Source organism: Octopus bimaculoides, chromosome 4 (genome assembly GCF_046866305.1).
Source record: "Octopus bimaculoides isolate indiv1 chromosome 4, ASM4686630v1, whole genome shotgun sequence".
NCBI lineage: Eukaryota > Metazoa > Mollusca > Cephalopoda > Octopoda > Octopodidae > Octopus > Octopus bimaculoides.
Window position 1 is genome coordinate 143,547,867 of NC_142931.1, and position 19,464 is coordinate 143,567,330.

A 19,464-nucleotide genomic window follows, 5' to 3' on the forward strand; every position below is an offset into this window, starting at 1 on the left:
AGGGGGGAGAGAGTTGTAGAAAGAAGAAAGATTGGATACGTTTCTTTGAACATGACTATAGATCTGTCTGCTTGATCAGGTCGGATCTGGGAATTTGTTGATGTTATGAATTATAATGTTGCTTGTGGTAATAATGGTGATATTGGTGGTGGTGGTGGTGGTGGGGGGGGGGTTATGTTGACGTTATTATTCGGGATAGGGTGGGAGTGGTGCCACACCCCATGCAAGTCCGCGGCTATTTTCATGTACCTGTAGGCAGACACACACAAAAAAGAAAATAGTAGATCAGAGGGCATTTGGCCTTGGTAGCCGGGCCCGTTGATTTCTTGTGTGGGTTTCTTTGACAGGCCCTAAACAATTGTCGGCGATCCTTCGATATTGGTCTACAGAGTATCGGCATGAGGAGACCAACATCATTCACCCTCTTTTTCACCTTTGCCTTTTTATCTTTTTCATGAGGAAAGGTTGTGCGAGTGAATGATGTCGTGTACCAATACCGAAAGATTTCCCAGTTTTTTTCTTCGAGGGAACTTGGAAGAAAATTTGTTGTTTTTCTCATCACGTTCTGAGTTGAAATTCCGCCGAGGTCGACTTTGCCTTTCATCCTTTTGGGGTCGATAAATTAAGTACCAGTTGCGTACTGGTTCGATCTAATCGACTGGCCCCTTCCCCCAAAATTTCGGGCCTTGTGCCTAGAGTAGAAAAGAATATTTATACTTAAACCATGGGAATCGATGTAACTACGACCAATCAGTGTTTTCAGTAATGCATTTGGGGAATATTTGGGGAATATTCAGCCGAGGTCAACTTTGTCTTTCATTCTTTCGGGGTCGATACATTAAGTACCAGTTGCATACTGGTCAATCTAATCAACTGGCCCCCACCTCCACCAAAATTTCGAGCCTTGTGCCAATAGTAGAAAAGAATATCTTTCAATTTCTTCGGTATCCGCTCTGTTTTCAAATAGTATTGCAAAGTCTATGATCTTACACTGTTTCTTTTCTCCTCTATAATCACATCTGGTCTTCTTGCTTCATTAGTATGTTAAGTTTTCATGAGGAAATCCCATAAAATGCTGTAAACCAATTCCTTATCACAGCCTCTGGTTCGTGTTCATACCACTTCTCTGCTACTTTGAATCTACACTGTCGGCTAACGTCTCAATGCACTTTTCTTCCGATTCAGTCATGCCTGCGTTTACACTCTTTTCACGTTAGTTCACTGCATTCACTCAAAACATGGCTAATACTTTCGTTTCATCTCCTGTAGATTCTGTTGGTCTGTAGGAAGGTGCTATGCTGAGGAAGTTCATGGGAGTTCAGAAGCTGGTAATATTGATGCAATTAAATGTTCCTCTTGAAAAGTTCTACATTGACGGGTGTAGATAAAACATGCGAAAATTCCAAAGAGGAGATGGTTGGACACAGAAAGGATGACGGATAGGGCACAGAGTTAGTGCGTGTTCTAGTGGTGAAGAAGTAATCCAGGTGATAAGAGGATGAATGAATCGGGAGTACATGAGAGGAGATGGCATGAGATTGACTAGATCCGAAGAAAAGTTATTATAGTATCGACTGAAGAGGTCAGAGCAGAGACAGTAGCACTGGCCAGAGGCTGTGATACGTCTGAGTGATTATGTCAGTCAGCTGAGTGGATGCTGTCTCAGAAGAAGTCAGTGTGAACTGCTGTAGTAACAACATCGTTCCAGGTGAGGTAATAACTGAAGTTTTGTAGTCGGTAATTCGTTGTTGGAGTTAAAGAATCCTTTGGTTCTGGAGAGAAAAATCAGGCTTAGTGAAGCAGTCTTTGAGTTTGTGGGTTGGTTGGGAGTTATCTTCAATGATGGTGCTAACGATTGGAGAAACTTTAGAATGTTCTGGTGACGTGCTACTCAGGTTTAGAAAAGGGAGTATGACAGCGGTGTGATTGTACCACAAGTTTGGTATGATGACATCGAAGACTGATTTCCTGGTGTTTGTGATTGGAAATAGCGCAAGTTTGATGTGAGGTTTTCTGGATTGTATGAAAACTGATGCTTGAGTGGGGAAGGTTTTGTGAGGAACCGAGGACAGAGTAATTTGTGTAGAGGAGTGGGGGTTGTTGTTGGCGGCGAGGAGTTGGCAGAAGACAAAACCGAACCTTCAAGTGCAGTCTGTAATGGTACGGTCTGATAAGAAACCATCAATCCAAGAGACAGAGGGAGAGAGGGACTGAGAGAGAGGGAGAGGAAAGAAGAAGGCTTTGGTCGGCCCGAGGCTATAGTGGAAGACTCTTGCCCAAGGTGCCACGCAGTGGGATGGGAATGAACCCGGAACCATGTGGTTGGTAAGCAAGCTACTTACCACACAGCCAATATATATATATAGCGTTCAATACATACACACTTCACGTCTGGCTGTACAGCCTTTTTGTTTGTTTATTTCACCGTTTCGTTTTCCTGTCTTGTTTTCCGTCCGCCACTACCCTCCACGAAAACAATTTAATTTGTGTTCGTGGGAAGAACCATTTTAACGATGCGTACTGCCTTAATTCTTCGAAACGCCGGAGTTTTAATGGTGGCAGCTGATGAAGGGGATGTTTCTATGTGGCCTGCTTGTTTGTTGCACCTTGTTTACCATTTTGTCCATGTTCTTTTGCCACGTCATGTACCCAGTTATGTATTTATATGTACATGTGGATGAACGTATATACATACACGTACATATATATGCATATACTCATATATTGTTTATATATATATATATATATATATATATATATGAATGTGTATACATACACATATATGTATGTATGTATGGATGGATGGATGGATGTTGAGCGCGGGAGAGAGACACACGTAGCTACATCTATTCCTGTACACACTTGTATACACTGTTATATATTGCAACAGAAAGGCTAAAGTGCTATACACCACATTAACACACTTACAAACACGTGCGTGTGCGCACCTATATATTACACATACACACACAAACACACACACTTACAATATATATATATATATATAGATAGATAGATATGTATGTATATAAATATGAATGTGTGTAGATAGTTATGTGCGTGTGTGTATGTGAAAATATAGACGTGTTGGTACAAGAAAGAGATGTGGGTGGGTGCTGGAGACAAAGGAACAAAGAGACTGACAGACAGTCACACAGACAAGCAGGCAGCCCAGGAGACAGGCAGGCAGGAAGACATTGAGGCGGCAGCGACAATGAGACATGCATTAGAAACGCACACACGCACACGCACACACACGCACACACATCACTATGTATACATATGTATGTATATAAGTAAAAGAAAAGAATATATATATATATATATATATATATATATATATATTCTTTTCTTTTACTTTTTTTCAGTCATTTAAATGCGGCAATGCTGGAGCACCGCCTTAAAGGGTTTTAGTCGGAGAAATCGACCCCATGAATTATTCTTTGTAAGCCTAGTACTTATTATATATCGAATTCTTATGCCGAACCGCTACGTTACGGAGACGAAAACACACCAACACCCGGTTGTCAAGCGGTGATGAGGAGACAAATACAGACACAGACATTACACATAGATATATACGCATATATACGTATATATATATATATATATATATATATATATATATATATATATATATATATATATATATATATATTTAATTATATGTATTTCTTCTATCTTAATGAATAAAAATTCTTCTGATAGAATAAATGGGTTAATAGAAACCAATGTAGCAAAGAACACAAAATAACTGTGGTTTAGTTCCTGTTTTTAAGGCAGGAACTCCTTGAAATTTTGGGTATTTGAGTATATTTAAAAATTTAAGGAATGGAGAAAACGCATGTTATAATTGCATACTTTATTCCTACATATGTTTCAAAGGATTACAACCTATGTGATCCATAGGGATCTGTGATATTAAAATTGTAACCTTCTCATCAGAGAAAGCATGGGAATCATATATATATATATATATATATATATATATATATACGTAACCAACGAGTGTAACCAGCCGAAATTGCAATGATAATCTGGAACTCGACTGAGGAAAGAAAACTCCGAATGACCCGTCCTTGTTTTCTTTGTATCGTCTATCTGGATGTTTTGTTGTCCCTTTTTTGTATCACCTAACTGTCTGGATGTTTTGCGTTCGGTAGACGGAAACTGAAAGAAGCTCGTCGTATGTGTGTGTGTGTGTGTGTGTGTGTGTGTGTGTGTGCCTGTGTGCCTGTGTGCCAGTGTTTTTTTTCCCCCACTATCGCTTGACAACCGATGCTGGTGTGTTTACGTCCCCGTAACTTAGCGGCTCGGCAAAGAAGCCCAAGAGAAGAAGTACTACGCTTACAAAAAATAAGTCCTGGGATCGATTTGTTCAAGCAAAAGGCGGTGCTCCTGCATGGCCGCAGTCAATGACTGAAACAAGTAAAAGAATAAAAGAATGGGTGTATATATATATATATATATATATATATATATATATATATATATATATATATATATATATATATGTTTGGGCACAGAAATGTTGACATAGAGTGGTAAATAAATCGATCTTGGATATATCGAGTTTGAAGTTTCTATCTCTTTTAAATATACGAATTTAAAAGTTAAAAACCTTGAATTATAAATATAAACTGTGAGAACGACCCTTAAGGAATCTAATTAATGATCCCCTAAGGTAAGTTCTTATGCTATATTGGTAACGGTTGCTACATCCTCTGGGAAAATTATTATATATATATGTATATATATATATATATATATATATATATACATACATACATACATACATACATATATATATATATATATATATATATATATATATATATATATATATATATATATATATATATATATATATATATATATATATATATATATATATATATATATATATATATATATATTATACATATATATATCATACATATATGTGTGCGTGTACACATACACACACACACACAAATACAAACACACACACACACACACACGACTGTATTTGTTGTACAGCATTCCTGATGTGAAATCGTGTGTTGAAACAGATATTGTTATACTTAGGGATGGTCGTATTTTGCCAATTAAACACACGCACTATGTATTTGCTATTCACTTCAGCTTTATTATCATTATTGTAGTTTCTTAAAGCTCTTCCGTCACACACTCCGTGACCTCGTATATATATATATATATATATATATATACGGTGCCTAGTGCAGCCACTGGTTCTCCAGACCCCAGTCACACCGTCCAACCCATGCCAGCATAGAAAACGGAGGTTAATCGATGATGATGATGATGATGATATACACGTTCCCTTCCGGTTATTTTAAAATGTAACCACATGTGAATCGTTGGCGATGTTTTTTCCTCCGTCTTCCTTTTCTATTGGATTCTCCTTTTTCTGAAGAAGAGCTTTGCTCGAAACGTAAAACCACCTTTCTTTCCTTCTCTGTGCGTCTGCTAATACTTTGCATGTACCACGACCTCGCGTTGTTCCTTTTTTGTGTTCGCTCTTCGTTTTTGTGAATATATATATATATATATAGTTTTATTCTTTGATTCTTTTATTTGTTTGTCATTTGAATATATATATATATATATATATATATATATATATATATATATATATATATATATATATATACATATTTCTTTATTGCCCACAGGGAGCTAAACAGAGGGGACAAACAAGGACAGACAAAGGGATTAAGTCGATTACATCGACCCCAGTGCATAACTGGTACTTATTTAATCGACCCCGAAAGGATGAAAGACAAAATCGGCCTCAGCGGAATTTGAACTCAGAACGTAACAGCAGACGAAATACTGCTGAGCATTGTGCCCTGCGTAGTAACGTTTCTGCCAGGTCGCCGCCTACGCTTTAAGAATAATTGCTTGTTAACTGATAGGCCAGACAATCGAATTAGTCTTTTTTTTAATAATACAAATCGTATTAGACTGGTTTGAATCTCTCTACATAATTCTCTGTCTCATTTGGCTTGCGGAGAGGATCGTCTGAAAATGATTAAAAACCGAACGTAACGCCAAGAAAGAGTACAGCTACTTACCAACACAATAAAATATGATAAACACCTAAAGCTCCACGAGGCTCAAACATGGGGTGGTGGAGAACCCTGCTGTACTCTTTCACCACAACTTTCTCTCATTCTTTCTTCCTGTTTCTGTTGTGCCTGTATTTCAAAGGGGCCAGCCTTGTCATACAGTGTCACGCTGAAACTCCCTGAGAACTACGTTAAGGGTACACGTGTCTCAAGAGTGGTCAACCACTTACACGTTAATTTCACGAGCAGGCTGTTCCGTTGATTGGATCAATTGGAACCCTCGCAATCGTAACCGACGGATTGCCATTGTCTATCTCTCTTTTCACTCCAGCCACTATGAAGGCGAGACGAACTGTTTTTTCTTCGTCCAGCTTCGAATTTTCACAGGCGTTCAATATCAGATTCGCGTTTGGCCGTACGGCTTTTTAATGTTCTTTTCACAATCCATTTTTTCCTGTCTTGGTTTGTGTTTGCTACCTTGGAATTCTCTGTTTAGTGGGTTGATCCACTACTCAGGAAGAAACTATTCTAAGAGTGCGTCCTGCCTTATCTTCGAAACTCCTAGTTTAGAATAGAGGCAGCTGATGAAGAATTAATCCAAGTGGCTATTTGTTTTTCTATGTGTTCGTTCCGTTGTCTGTGGATTCATTTTTCTAACGTCCAGAACCCGAATATGCATCTATATACACATGTAGATGTAAGTATGTACATTCTTATATATCCATTGTATTATATATATATATATCGCGGTTTCGATTCCCAGACCGGGCGTTGTGAGTGTTTATTGAGCGAAAACACCTAAGCTCCACGAGGCTCCGGCAGGGGGTGGTGGCGACCTCTGTTGTACTCTTTCGCCTCAACTTTCTCTCATTCTTTCTTCCTATTTCTTGAGTAACGCTGCGATGGACTGGCGTCCCGTCCAGCGGGGGGAACACATACGCCATAGAAACCGGGCCCATGAGCCTGGCTAGGCTTTGAAAGGGCGACGTTATACGTTACGTTGGCAAACAGATTTTACTGTATATATATAGCGGTATTTCGTCTGTCGCTACGTTCTGAGTTCAAATTCCGCCAGTTGCGTACTGGGGGTCGATCTAATCGACTGGCCCCCTCCCCAGAAATTTCGAGCCTTGTGCCTAGAGTAGAAAATGATATTGTTTTAATCTTAGGTGAATATTGATTCACTATATTTATGATTCAAATGTTTTGGGGCATACACACCCCATCGTTTATTCCGACATATTTCTATCTCGGACTACATTATTCATTGTATCTTCTTTAAACAGTAAAAGAAAGAAAAAAGAAAAACTGTATGAGGGTGGTTTGTCTATTATTTCTTAGACGTTGCAGGCGACCACCCAGGGCTGGGTGGTGATATTCCTTGATGGTAGTTTGGGTGGATTAAATTCTTCTAGTTGAAACTTCGCTCCTTCGTGGGAGACCAATTGTTTCATTTTATTGGAGAGATTTAAGACAGAATATGTTATACATACATAAGCACACACACACTTATATATCTGTGTATGTATGTATGTATGTATGTATACATGTATGTGTATTGAATAAATTATTGGGATTGTATAAACAGGACAGACATTTACGACTTTTTGATGTGTCTAATAAATTGAAATCATTTATAAGAGTAGAGACGACCAAAAAGTAAGGAATTACCCCCAGGATTAAGTTTAGTTTGAAAAACATGCATTGCTGACACGTTAATTATTTATTTACCAAAATTAACAACCAACAAACAATGTGTCACATATAAAGATCACTCCATCTGATTTTATTATATTCTGAAAACAATGGTTTTATATAATTTCACAGTGGTCAGTGAAGCACAATTAATTATGAAAATGTAATAGCATTTGAATCTTTCCCTGTTCACAGTAAGATTGCATGAATACGACAGCTGTTTATGACTAAATTTAATTAATTGATAATTACAGTGACGACTGGAATCTATAGCTCTACTTTATTGTAAAGTTTAGTGAACTCATGCACCTATCTACATGCACACATACATACATCCTTACCTACCTATCTACCTACCTACCTACCTACCTACCTACCTACCTACCTACCTACCTACCTATCTACCTACCTACCTACCTACATACATACATATATACATGTATGCAAGCATGTATATACACACAAGGTGCTATATGTGTGTGTGTGTGTGTGTGTATGTATGTATGTGTATGTGTGTGTGTTGTGTGTATGTGTGTGTGTGTGTGTTGACCCTCCGCAAAATCCCAAATTTTATTTAATTTGCTTTATAGGAGCAACTGTTTTATCGAAAGCGTCTATTGTTGTTAAATGCTCGAAATACGAGAGTAGAAAAACAGCCAACAACTGATGAAGGGTCGTTTCTTATGTTGTTTGTCTTGTTTGTTTTCCATTTGTGTCTTTCGTTGTTCGAAAAAATAGTTCATATTCCATGTACTCGTGCTTCGTATTTTCTTGTTGTACACGTTTCGTGACGTCCTGTGCCCACATGTGCATATATATATATATATATATATATATATATATATATGTAAATATATATCTGTCTATATGTATTTGTGTGTGTGTATGCATACATATATCTATCTATCTATCTATCTATCTATCTATCTATCTATCTATCTATACACACACACACACACACACATATATATATATATATATATATATATATATATATGTATGTATGTATGTATGTATATATATGTATGTATATATGTATGTGTGTGGGTATAGTTGCCAATTGTGGAACACGATTGCCACTGCATAAACCTGATGATTGCGTAACACATGAAAGCACTAGTTTATTTCAATATTGTAAAATTGTAAAGTTGTAAAAACTGCAAATAATAAAACGTGAAAATCAGACCAAGTTGGAACGTCATTGATTAATATATATATATATATATATATATATATATATATATATATATATATATATATATATATATATATATATATATATATATATATATATATATATATATATATATATGTATATATATATATATATATATATATATATATATATATATATATATATATGTATATATATATATGTATATATATATATATATATATATATATATGTATATATATATATGTATATATATATATATATATATATATATATATATATATATATATATATATATATATATGCACAGGCGTGGCTGTGTGGTAAGAAGCTTGCTTCCCAACCACATGGTTCCGGGTTCAGTCCCACTGCGTGCCACCTTGGGCAAGTGTCTTCTACTATAACTTCGGGCCGACCAATGCCTTGTGAGTGGATTTGGTAGACGGAAACTGAAAGAAGCCCGTCGTATAGATATATGCATGCATGCATGCATGTATGTATGTATGTATGTATGTATGTGTTTGTGTGTTTACGTTCCCGTAACTTGGCAGTTCGGCAAAAATTGACCGATAAAATAACTACTGGGCTTACAAAGAATAAGTCCTGGGGTCGATTTGTTCGACTAGAAGGCGGTGCTCCAGCATGGCCGCAGTTAAATGACTGAAACAAGTAAAAGAATAAAAGAATATATATGTGTGTGTGTGAGAGAGAGAGGACATCCCAGTGTTGTCCGCATTTTGCGTGACAGTTGGTGTGCAGCTTCCTGATCGCTTCGTAATGCTAGAAATAGCAGCTAAATCTGCACCGAATCACCCTACTCGTCTTACATGAATTCAAGACACATCGGTCTAGATCATCACGATATGAATACATTTATTTATCGATCTGATCGATGACGGTTGACCTGCATCTAAAAAACAATATAATCGATAATTAGGAAGCGTCTACGTTGTCACTCGACTTGCTATAAACAGCAGCAAAAATCTTGCCAGTCGCTTGACTTGCTAAAAATAATAGCCAAATTATGCCTAAAATCACTTCCCTCCTTATGTTTTAAAATGGAAGAAAATGTAGGGCGCAATACTAGGGTAAAGATGCAAGGTACTGCTGTACACTAGTTGTGGTAAGCTATGTCGAACCATTTTGGCCGCGGCTTGACCTACTTGACCACACACACACACAGACACACACACACACACAGACACACACACAGACACACACACACACAGACACACACACACACACACACACACACACACACACACACACACAATGTGTATGTAACTGAGCTTCGGCAATCTCTGTCAATCAAATTTGACTCCCAAGTTATACGTCTGAAAAGGCTGCTGTCAAATGAATGCCAGTGTATGCTGGTGAAAGTGTGAAGTAATGCAGAAATGATGATGAAGAAGAAGAAGAAGAAGAAGAAGAAGAAGAAGAAGAAGAAGAAGAAGAAGAAGAAGAAGAACAAGAAGAACAAGAAGGGGCACCGGAGGGCAGAGGAAGAGAGTGAGAGAGAGGCAAGAAGAGACAGAGGGAGACAGAATTAAAGAGAGAATGAAAGAAGGAGAGAGAGAGAGAGAGAGAGAGAGAGAGAGAGAGAGAGAGAGAGAGAGAGAGAGAGAGTTAGAGTAAGAGTTAGAGTGATACAATTATTATGAAGACGGATGATAAATCAAATATGAGAAATCAACAGCCGAGACATTTTGTGGCACACAGCGATCGTTGTGGAAGAATTATTTTTAGCCGATAACATCGACAATAATTAATAAGACTTGTTTCCCATCGATGTTCTGTTTATCGTCACGGCATTGATAATACTAATAAGTCAGTTGAGACGTTGACATCTTTCACAGTGTTTTCTTTATATTGCGCTACATGAACAATAAAGGATTTATTTACCCCCGCGAGACCCAACTGCAGTTAAATGAAGAGGTTTTGCAGAATCTAATTAATGGCTGTTACTGCAACAAGCAAATACTAACGGCTCAGTTTTCGGCGACGTGATATATACTCATAATAATAGTAAAAACGGGTGCAGGTGTATATGGCCGGAAGCAGGGCCCCTTTGAAAAAAAAGGTTATCTGAGAGTATTAGGTTTCTTTCAAGCGTCCTTCTTTCAAGCATCCTTCAAAATTACAGAACCAGGCGCGATATACTTTTGCAACGCTTCTCATAGTTTCTGACCGTGTCGATTGGCAATCTCGAAGTTCCAAATTCCTTGGGTGTCTTCTACCATAATTTCGGTAAGACTTCACGTGTTGTAATTGAAATTGAATAAACGGAAACTATGTGGAATCCTATCAAATTGCCTGTACTTATTCCTAATTTGTAGACTTAGTCTGTTACTCAGTTTAACATCACATACCCTTCATGTGTCTTCGGTGGAGCCCATTGTTCCACCAAGTGACCCTTGCGTGCTTAAAAGCCCTTGACTCACTTTTATGGAGTTCACATTGTTCCGAGTATTATAACATGTACGCAGTCTGAGGATAAATTAATCCATTAGCCCTTACCACGGTAATCCTTGTGTCGTTGTGTCTTTAGTCCTTTCTGCCCGGTTCAAAAACCCAACAAGATTGTTATGATCATGGAGCAAGTCTCTTCTTTTCACTAAGCCATAAAGGAAAATAGATAAAAAAGGCCGTTACATGATCGCCACTCATATCGCTTGAAGGGGTTTCTGTATGTACTAGAATATCTGTTCGTCCATAGTGATACACTTTTCTTTAACTTATTTTCCATTCTTGTTTCAATGTAAGCAAGCGCGATAAAAATAAACAAGGACCCAAAAGTATGGCTATAAAGACTGGAGGTCACTAGCAACTCTATAAAAACTTGTGGTCAAGGAAATCTGATAAGAATGAATACAAGGATCGGTCTTTCTACCGACCGCTTTGTTAAGCGGTCAGTAGTATACATTCAGGGCTTAGTCTGTTAGCCACATTTCAGGTACCAGACGTTCAATTTTAGTTTCCGCTTGACCTAGTATTACAGCACAGCCAAAGAGATGAGCGGCGGAAGGACATGTCGTATGAACATATGTCCAAGAATTCCTGCTGTTTCAGATTTAGTGCGTGTTTGTGTATCATCAACCATAGTATCCCGTGATTCTTTTGGATTAGGCGTTGGAAGCAGATGGACCGCCTAATTAAAGGAACCTGTCTCTTTTACTAGAAACGAAAAAGTGTAACTCCTATTCCAATCTGGTGAGTTATTTAAAGCAAAATCAGGCGGTAGTCCCTTATCGAAGCGAGGGAGATGTTAACCACTAACACTTCTCCTTTAGGAACATCCCCATCTCAGCCCAATTCTGTATGAGATTGGTCATCCTGGTTGTCATTTCTCAGTTTTATCCTCCTGAAAGTCTAATTCGAACTAGACACCTTAACTTCGGTCTGGTGAGAAAAGTCACTATCCCGCACGGTGCCGTGTTGTATTCCCATTGATTCGTGGTTATTTCCTCTCCTGATATCTCCTGATACTCCTCTAGAACACTACTGACCATATCGATTTCCGATGGTTCCAACACTATTATAGCGACGTCGTCTGCACAAGCAGACACGACTTTCTGTGTTTCAGGAGACAAAATTCTTCTGACATAATTATGTCTCATTGATGGATTATGTGTAATATTGATGTCTGAAAATTTAGGTTAGTAGATTCAAAACAGTAAACAGTCTCTAAAATATTAGGCATCTTAGAAATGCAGACAAATAATTACCCAAACGCCAAGATTTAGCATTACATATATAGCACATACGGAGGATAAGTATGGCTACGTTCAACATACATAGACTGCTTTCAGTACAATAAAGATACGGACAAAAGCAGGAGAGCAAAGCATTGTTTGTAAGCGAAGACATTTACGTACTGCACTCGGTGTGCTGTGAAAGTTTGTAATAAAAAACTAAAACCACAGAAAGGAAATTAAGTCTGATCTTGAGATTGAAATCAGCGAATTAGACCAGAACCACTCACGCAAATAATGAGTAATAGAGTAAATTTGATAAGAGATAACAGACAGAACTGAAAGAGAATGTTGGGGCAGGAAACTATAGAAGCGTCACAATGATTTTAAAAACTGAAGTCGTTTCATTGCCAGTAATAAGGTAATAGGTATGAAGATAAGTGTAAATAATACAGGAAACTACTAGTAAGCTGATATAGATAGAATATATGTCCACCGCTCGAGGTCCGATACAAATAGAAAACTACTACAAAATCACAACTGTAGAACTAGAAAAATACGTAGAAGCAAGCGAACAGAGAATAAAAACGAATGTTGAAGAAAACTTTTCTCTCCAAAAAAGAAACGGTAAAATGGAAACTGGAAACTAGCAATATTGAAGGAAAAGATTTAAGTATAAAACAGCAGAAATATTTTTAGCAAAATTAAAATCAAAAAGGACTCTAAAAATATGTTAAAGAAAAGTGGGGAGGAAAACGAATTCTCTGTATTTAGTCTATCGGTATCTTTTGCCGAACTGCTAAGTTACGGGGACGTAAACACATCAATGTCGGTTATCAAGCGGTAGTGTGACACACACACATACACACACACACTCTGACATACACGACAGGCTTCTTTCAGTTTCGGTCTACAAAATCCACTCTCAAGGCTTTGGTCGGCGCAAGGCTGTAGTAGAAGACACCTGCCGAAGGTGCCACAGGGTCGGACTGAACCCGGCACTCCTGCGCTATGGTACGCTATTCTATTGATCAAGAAAGGATGAAAGGCAAAGTTTATCTTGGCCGAATTTGAACTTAGAGTACAAAATACCATAGAAATGCCGCTAAGCATTTTGTCCAGTGCTGTAACGATTCTGCCAGCTCGCCACCTTAACAACAACAATAATAATAATAATAATGGCCGATGAAAAAGGTAGCAGTAGTACCAATAATTGTCGGAGCCCTGGGAACAGTGAGCAGAAATCTCGAGAAGTACGTGGAAGAAATAGGGGCTGCAATAAGAGTGGAGCACTTGCAGAAAACAGCACTGCTTGGAACCACTCGAATACTCCGGAAGGTGCTCGATAAATAAGGAGTGTTACCTTAATTCACTGTTAGTAAATAGCTGACACTGTAATACATCTCCAGCGTTAAAAGCTGTGCAAAGGCAATAATAATAATAATAATAATAATAATAATATTAATAATAATAATAATAATAATAATAAATGCTCTGATGCAGTACCAAGAGGTGGCTTTCATGGCTTCTCATCTTAACTGGCTGGAAGTGTTGTCATGTGCATTGTTTTGTCTTGGTATAAAAGATGGGCTACAGTAAATATTCTGCTCAATACCACAGATTTGCTTGTCAGTTGTTTGACCTTATCCAGTTGAGCATGTCCCTTGGTGGCTGACGATATGTTCATCTCTGACCATGAGCAGAAGTAGTGGGGGAGCATCATAGCCATGTGTTGAGAGGAATTCTTTGGCCTTTGAATAATTCACCTCTGAAAACATGGGTGTTTTGTTCATCGTCCTTAAACAAACCTCATTCAGGGACCTTTTGAGCAGGATAGGCTACTCGACCTGTGAGGTCATGCGCTGTTTATCTTAATATGAGATCACCATGTCGCACACATATGGTTGTGATGCATGTGCCTGGTGTACCCTTATCAGATGGGTAGTCATGATGAGTATAATGGGCTTGTATATTTTACCCCAGTGTCACTTTGATGGCATTCACTGCTCTCTCACTCAATAATAATAATAATAATAATAATAATAATAGTCAAAATTAAAAGAAGAGTGCCATTTGCTATCTCGTGAACAATATTTCGACATCTTGCGTGTCTTCCACTGGTTCAAAAAATAAATTTGTCAATCTACTTCATTTTCGTTTATATAGAAAGGATTGAGGTAACTCCTCCTGAAGATATATAGTCAAAATTGTTCACGAGATAGCAAATGGCACTCTTCTTTTAATTTTGACTATATATCTTCAGGAGGAGTTACCTCAATCCTTTCTATAGAAACGAAAATGAAGTAGATTGACAAATTTATTTTTTGAACCAGTGGAAGACACGCAAGATGTCAAAATATTGTTCACGAGATAGCAAATGGCACTCTTCTTTTAATTTTGACTATATATCTTCAGGAGGAGTTACCTCAATCCTTTCTATATAAACGAAAATGAAGTAGATTGACAAATTTATTTTTTGAACCAGTGGAAGACACGCAAGATGTCGAAATATTGTTCACGAGATAGCAAATGGCACTCTTCTTTTAATTTTGACTATATATCTTCAGGAGGAGTTACCTCAATCCTTTCTATATAAATAATAATAATAATAATAATAATAATAATAATAATAATAATAATAATAATAGAATGAGATAAGAAAGTTATGGGGCATGAGGAAAGTAATGGTGATACCGGTGGTAATTGGAGCATTAGAAGCAGTTTCCAAGGGCTTTGAAAAACATAACAAGAATATTGGAGCTGCTGCGAGGCTCGAAGTGATCTAGAAGACAGAATTGTTGGACACAGCTCGCATTCTAAGGAGAGTATTGCCTCTTTGAGTCACAGGAAAAGGCACTACTTGAGGTCTTTTGTGATTTGCTATTGTCTGCTTTTGAGTAAAGAATAACTGGTAATTGAGAACTATCGGAGAGTCTTTCAGAATAACAGAAATAATAATAATAATAATAATAATAATAATAATAATAATAAGAAGAAGAAGAAGACGAAGAAGAAATATGAACTCACTGGACACCAGTCTATTACTTCACTACTTCTTTGGAGAACGTAGTCCTAAATATATTACGTTTGAACATTAGATGGAATGGTCAAGGTCGGAACACTTTTGATGGTAGTTCTGCTGTATCAGAATTGAGCTGGGTGCTAAACAACAACAACAACAACAGCAGCAGCAATAGTTGCTACACAGTTCCACATACGCCTTGTCCATTGATGCAATATTAATTCCCAAAAGTCTGTCCTTTGAAAACACTTGTCATAATGTAAATTTTATAACCAAATTTCGCGTCACACCGGACTATAGCATTGTTCACTCTCAAACCGGAAGTCACGTGATATATTTGTTGGCTGGCTACCGTCCCTATCATGGCAATCTCTACAATTCGTGACAACATTTGCCGTTAATCTCAATATCATAAGCTTATTATATACGTTTATGTACACACACGCACAGGTACGTGCGAATGTCCTCTTCGAGACAAACTCACTTTCCATTTGTCTCTGTGTGTATATGCATATTTGTAAATGTATGTATGTATGTATGTATTATGTATCCATGTATGTATATGCGTATGCATAAATATGTGAGCGTGAGGGAAAATACATATACACATACTTATTTATACATACATACATACATACATATATACATACAAGCATACACACACATACACACACATACACACACATACATATATATTTATATCATTCTATCTGGACTTATTAATTGATAGATAAATAAGTAGATAGATAGATAGATAGATAGATAGATAGATAGATAGATAGATTCGTATTTATTTATAGGAATTCCAGTCTCCCATATCTCTTCAGAAAGAATTATCTTTGACAGAGTTGCACCCACTATAACGAGACGTCAGTAAGGAGTAGTGCTAGCGAGTAGTTGTGTACATCTTAAATACCCTACTCACAGTCTCGAAGAGAGTTAGAAAGCGGAAAGTAAGCTAGTTCAATCCTCCGCTCAACCTAGACGTCTGCACAATCGTCACCAGGAACTTTTTATCCTTAATTAGGCAGCACTTTCCAAGTACGCACGGTTAACATAAGATGTTTAAATGTGCTGAATCGGAAGGAACTTTGTCACGATTGTCAAGAATAGACCCTCTTGCTTTCGATTGTAATTGCAGTGAAATTAAACATTTCATTAAAATTTTGGAATGGTATTTAAAACGAATAGTTTGAAATGATTTGAAAACAGAGAGTTCCGTTGATAGCAGTAAAATGACAGTTCAGTATTATTAAAGAATACAGTGAGCTACTGCAATATGTGCACTTTCTTGTGGAAAGTTACACGCCCCTGGTGAATAGGAGGGGGGCCTTGTCGAGGATGTTCTCTTTTACAGAAGGTGGGGCATTTTTTGCTGTTCCATTTTAAGTCTCCCGAAAGGATTATTAATTACGAAATATAAACAAACAAATCAGGACATAGGTGCAAAATATGTGAAATGTTTGTTAGACAGGTGAAATAATTGTTAGACAGGTGAAGATGATGATTTTATCAAATACAGCGTTTTAATGATCTATTCTTGCTTAATGCAAAACCTGGTAAAACGTACTATTATCATTATTGCATTCTGAAGATGAGGCCGTGAATATCTTGTTCAGAAATGTTGATGGAATTTACGAAAAAGTCTTCTATAAAAATAATATTAAGTTGTAACGTGTTCATATTTTCAGAATAACGTATGAAAGAAAAGCTGTTCATTATATGCACACACACACATAAAGAGAACGAGGCTATTTTCTTTCGAAAGTGCTCAATATATAAGTCAAATAAATTAAATCAGTTGGGGCTACGACAGCGTCTGCTTGATAAATGAAACGGAAATCGTAGAATCTCGAATACACAGTATACAGAATATGTATGTATGTATGTATGTATGTATGTGTATGTGTGTGTTGGTGTGTGTGTGTGTATGTATGTATGCATGTGTGTTTCTCTTCTGTTTATAATTATTTAAATTCTTCCTATAAGGAAGGAGCTGGTTTCTAACAAGGAGTATGTATGTATGTATGTATGTATGTATGTATGTATGTGTGTGTGTATGTGTGTGTGTGTGTGTGTGTAAATTAGTCTATCACTACGTATCTAAATACATGCAAAGTCCGATAGGACAATGTGACACAGCCTTGAAATGCGCAAATTTGCGACTAAGCGTTCGCTAATTTCCACACATAATTTGCTCATCACCACCACCACCACCACCACCACCACCATCACGAGCATCATCATCATCATCACCATCACCCCACCTCTCAAGAGCAGCTGTAGCAGCAGCAACTACTACTACTACTACTACTATAGTTTCATCATTGCATATTAGATATTGGGTAGAGTGTTGCTCTCTTGTTGAGGTCGGCCTCACTGTTTTGACCTTTCAAATGTCACTCAACAAAATGAATCGGGTTTAACAAAACTCATCCGTAAAATAACAAAACAAAATAACTTACATAACATAAATGATAATAATAATAATAATAATAATAATAATAATAATAATAACAGCAACAACAACAACACTACGAGCAGCATCAGCAACAACAGCAGCAGTAGTAGCAGCATCACCACCACCACCACCAACATCACCACCACTACCACCACCACCACCAACAACAACAACAACAACAACAATCATTTCAACTATAGGCACAAGGCCTGAAATTTGGGGGTGGGGGTGGGGGTAGACGATCACATCGACCCCCGTGAGTAGCTGATACTTATTTAATCAACCCCGGAAGGATGAAGGACAAAGTCGACCTCGGCGCAATTTGAAGTCAGAACGGAAAGACAGACGAAATGCCGCTAAGCATTTCGCCCTATGTGCTAGCGATTCTGCCAGCTCGCCGTCTTAACAGCAACAACAACAATAATGATGATTATGATGATGATGATGATGATGATGATGATGATAATAATGAAAATCAGGAAATCAAGACGGAATTGCAACAACGACGATAACGAAAACAACGAGAACATCACCTACAACACCACCAACAAAACAACAGCATCATCGTCATCATTATCATCATCAACGACAGCAAAATAAATAATAACAAAAGAAAAATTACCACAGCATCAATGACATCAGGAAAGACTTAAATAATCGCAATAGCAACACCAACATTAGCAACATCTTCAAAAATCGCAATAACATCAATATGGACAGCAACGGTGTCAAAAGTAGCACCTTCAACAGCAATAAACACTAACGATAGCAAAACCAAATAGCAACAGCATCATTAGCAACAACTTCATCAACAGCAACAATAGCAACAGTAACAACTTCAACAAGTATAACAGCAACAACAACATGACAAAAACCTCAGTAGTAACAACATCCGCAACTAACGAGGGAGAACGTCTATGTCGTCATCACCCGACCTGCTAGAAATAACAATCCAACTTCTCTCAAATCATGCTCTGTGTCTTAAATAACAAGTGAACACATTTGTTAATGTAGTCCTAGCTGTCATGGCAGTCATGTTAATGTAGTCAAGGCAGTCATGGCTGGAATGCTTTTGTTAATTCCAAATTTGGCATCAATTTTTGTCTTTAAGCCAGGAATATAAAATTACCAACTTTTCGGCAATTTAGGAACATTTCCAATGGGGTTAATTCTTCGATTAATAGCATTCTATTAATCTAAAATGGAAGTAGTTTCTACAAAACATTTTCAAATGTTAAATTAATTTCTTACAAAGCCAACACGCCACATCGGCCGAATAATTATATTATATTTGCCATGAGTCAAACTTTAAACTGCATCCGGTACCAGGGACCTTGGTACGAGAGTTC

At 37.4% G+C, this 19,464-nt stretch overlaps 1 protein-coding gene across 5 annotated transcripts in view; it reads right to left on the reverse strand.

Moving 5' to 3' along the window:
• LOC106872024 (uncharacterized) overlaps window positions 1–19,464 on the reverse strand; it is a 136,223-nt gene that overhangs the window by 93,980 nt on the left and 22,779 nt on the right. For 2 of the 5 annotated variants that reach the window (XR_016241717.1, XM_089351652.1), the window contains exon 1: window positions 15,660–15,976. The exons of 2 other annotated variants lie outside the window; for them this stretch is intronic. The gene's annotated coding sequence lies outside the window, so the exon portion shown is untranslated. Of the gene's footprint in view, window positions 1–15,659; window positions 15,979–19,464 lie in introns of those variants that run through there. One more of the 5 variants, XR_016241715.1, reaches the window with a different exon arrangement.